We start from the raw sequence: 3,281 nt of genomic DNA, 5'->3' as shown, positions 1-3,281 counted from the left end.
GAATTTAATTCATAATTCTCATAGCAATATTTAAGGATAGCTAAATTTTCAGGTCTATAAACTGAATCATCAAAATTTTCATTCTTTAAACAAAGATTCAATTTCATAAGCACCCATAAAAGAAACAAATTCTTCTATTTGTTCCACATCATAGTAATCATATATACCATTAGCATAAGATGCCAAGGTTTTATCATCATTAAATTTGCATGAAAAGGGAAGGTGTGGAGCGTTCATCCTAGAGCAACAAGTATAGTCATATCTCAAGCATAGTTCCCGAGCATACCAATGCAACATGTGAATTTGAACACATAAAAGTTTCCCTTTTTTAGTCAAGCGATAATCCCTAAAGTATTCACGTTGATCCACGTGTCTCCCATTACATAATTGAATGGGGTTTTCTCAGGATTATCAAAGTAGTACATAATATTTTTCACATAACCAGCATCGAGGGTTTTAGGAGGTTCCCCATCTCCATGAGTAGCAAGTACACCTAATTTTTTTGGTATTTCATGTTCCATATCCATAACTAAAGATAAAGAACAACTAAGAACAGCAAATAAAGATTACTTAGTGATAAAGCAAAAAAGCACACAAGAGAATATTCACCCCACGCTATGGCTCCTTGGCAACGGCACCAGAAAAAGGTCTTGATAACCCACAAGTATAGGGGGTCAATTGTAGCCTCTCTCGATAAGTAAGAGTGTCGAACGCAACGAGGAGCTAAAGGCAGAACAAATATTCCCTCAAGTTCTACTGACCACCGATACAACTCTATGCACGCTTAATGTTTGCTTTACCTAGAACAAGTATGAAACTAGAAGTACTTTGTATGTGTTTTTGGATAGGTTTGCAAGAAAATAAAGAGCACGCAAATAAAAGATAGGGGATGTTTAGAGAAAGAAGCAATAAAGTTAGTATAGCGAGTGTGGAAAAGTGGTGGTAGGAGTTGCGAAGTTGTCCCTAAGCAATTGACTACTTTACTAGACCGATTGCAAGTTTTATGTGGGAGAGGCCACTACTAGCATGTCATCCCTGACTTGGAATTCTATGCACTTATGATTGGAACTATTAGCAAGCATCCACAACTACTAACATTCATTAAGGTAAAACCCAACCATAACATTAAGATATATTCGTCCCCCTTCAATCCTGTATGCATCAATTTCTATGCTAGGCTGAAGTTTCTGTCACTCTTGCCCTCCAATACATAGTCCTATCAACATACAACTAACCCTATGGTGTGATCCACGCGCGCGCTCATAAGATGGGCACCAAAGGAGAACAACATAACCACAAGCAAATTAAATCAATCATAGCAATTCATCAACCACCGATAGGACAACGAACATCTACTAAGACATCATAGGATGTCAACACATCATTGGATAATAATATGAAGCATAAAGCACCATGTTCAAGTAGAGGGTATAGCGGGTTGCGGGAGAGTGGACCGCTGTAGATAGATGGGGGAAGGTGATGGAGATGTCGGTGAAGATGACAGAGGTGTTGGTGTAGATCGCCGTCACACGATGATGGCCCCGGTGGCGTTCCTAACCGGGAGAGTGGGGGAGAGGCCCCCCTTCTTCTTCATCTTCTTCTTACTTTACCTTCTCCCTAGATGGGAGAAGGGTTTCCCCTCTGGTCCCTGGCCTCCATGGCATGGGAGGGGCGAGAGCCCCTCCAAGATTGGATCTGTATCTCTGGCTCTCTCTGTTTCTGCGTTCTGGGATTCTGCCCTTTCACCGTTTCTTATATTCCCGAAGATCCGTAACTCCGATTGGGATGAAATTTTAACACAATCTCTATCCGGATATTAGATTTCTTGCGGCGAAAGAAGGGCATCAACTGCCTTACGGGGTGGCAACAAGGGCCCAGGGCGCGCCTGACCCCTAGGGCGTGCCCCCTGCCTCGCGGACCCCTCGGGCATCGTCTCGCGTAGATTCTTCTCCCAAAAAATGACATATATTCCAAAAAAAACTCCGTCAGTTTTTATCCCGTTTGGATCCCAAAAAATGGATTTACTGCAAAACAAAAAACATGCAACAAACAGGAACTGGCACTGGGCACTGGATCAATATGTTAGTCCCAATAAATAGTATAAAAAGTTGCCAAAAGTATATGAAAGTTGTATAATATTGGCATGGAACAATAAAAAATTATAGATACGATGGAGACGTATCAGACTACTTTGAAATATTCGAAGGAGGAACCCGCCTTGCAATGCCGAAGACAATCTGCGCGCCGGACACATTGTCATTGAAGCTCGGTTCATGGGCTATTGAGGGAGTCCTAGATTAAGGGGTCCTCGGGCAACTGGGCTATGTGACGTGGGCCGGACTAATGGGCCATGGAGATACAAGACAGAAGACTTCCTCCCGTGTTCGGATGAGACTCTCTTTGGCGTGGAAGGCAAGCTTAGCATGCGGATGTGAATATTCCTATCTCTGTAAACCAACTCTGTACAGCCCTAGCCCCCTCTGGTATCTATATAAACCAGAGGGTTTAGTCCGTAGAGGCGATCATTATCACATAGACTAGACAAGTAGGGTTTAGCCATTACGATCTCGTGGTTGATCAACTCTTGTAACCCCTATACTCATCAAAGCCAATCAAGCAGGACATAGGGTATTACCTCCATCAAGAGGGCCCAAAATTGGGTAAAACATTGTGTCCCTTGTCTCCTATTACCATCAATCCTCAGACGCACAGTTCGGGACCGCCTACCTGAGATTTGCCGGTTTTGACACCGACACCCACCTCTTTATGTTTCCCACACGATAAAATTGCAAGAAATTGCTTATACTATGCATTGGTCTTTACTTGATGTGCATGAATTGTTCTTGTATGACATGCCTATGCATAGGAAGAGAGTTAGACTCCGTCATTGCATGATATATGTTGCTTTGTGCTCATTACTAAATGCCAAATCATTGTTAATTAAAATTGGCTTTGATATACCTTGGGATCCGCGTGGATTCATTATTTGAGCACTTTATGCTTATCTTAATGGATTTAAAAAAGCGTTGCCAGGGAGACAACCCAGAAGTTTTAGAGAGTCATTTCTTTCTATTGAATGCTTTTATAAAGTTTAAAAACAAAAAATATAGAGGGGAACTTAAAAACCTTTTCACAAAAGATAAGCGATTGAAAGTTATGCATTGGAGAGGTGAGGGTCGACCATGAACACTTGTGTTCATGCTCATGGAAACAATGTAGAATTTGTCATGAAGATTCTCACAAAAATAATTATCCCCTTGTACAATTCCATTGTATGATAA

This window comes from Triticum aestivum, chromosome 2A (genome assembly GCF_018294505.1).
Source record: "Triticum aestivum cultivar Chinese Spring chromosome 2A, IWGSC CS RefSeq v2.1, whole genome shotgun sequence".
NCBI lineage: Eukaryota > Viridiplantae > Streptophyta > Magnoliopsida > Poales > Poaceae > Triticum > Triticum aestivum.
Note: the sequence above shows the minus strand (reverse complement) of the source record.